A 639-nucleotide genomic window follows, 5' to 3' on the forward strand; every position below is an offset into this window, starting at 1 on the left:
CGTGAGGCATGTGTTGCGCAATCGCTCCTGCGGCCTCGTTCAGCTCCCACAACACACGGTCCTGCTCTGCTTCATACTACAGTAACGTTAATAATCGCATCATGAACATGATTTCTTCCCGAGTCCTATCCCTATTCTTTTGCATCGTCCGTTGAGGTGGAGACCACATGTCCCAAGATTACGCGCTCAAACTTGGCGTCATCAAGCTACGCCTTTGTATTGAATAGGCTTCTAGCGACCTCTAGCGGACAAAATTATGACATACTGCACCTTTAACATCTTATGGAGTTTTTTATTTGCCACCTTCACCCTTTGCTTGCTCACTGTGAGCTTTACGGCTTAAGACATTATGATTTTAAGTAAAGCTACTTTGAAACGACTGATTGTTAAAAGCGCCATACAAATGATGAAAAAATGGCTTGTTCTGTTTTTTTTTTTTTTTACTGCTAACTGATTAGGCTGCTATAAAGTCATGAATGTGAATTGACAGATTTCTGCGACAAGCATCAAAAGTCTTTTCTAGCAGTTTTTTGTTGGCATAAATAGCAGACAATTTTGCATATTATAAATTAAATAATCTTAAAATATGCAAATTTAATAAACTGTTTAACACAGTACAATTTGTGTGTGTGTGTGTAG

This window comes from Megalobrama amblycephala, linkage group LG21 (genome assembly GCF_018812025.1).
Source record: "Megalobrama amblycephala isolate DHTTF-2021 linkage group LG21, ASM1881202v1, whole genome shotgun sequence".
Taxonomy (NCBI): Eukaryota; Metazoa; Chordata; class Actinopteri; order Cypriniformes; family Xenocyprididae; genus Megalobrama; species Megalobrama amblycephala.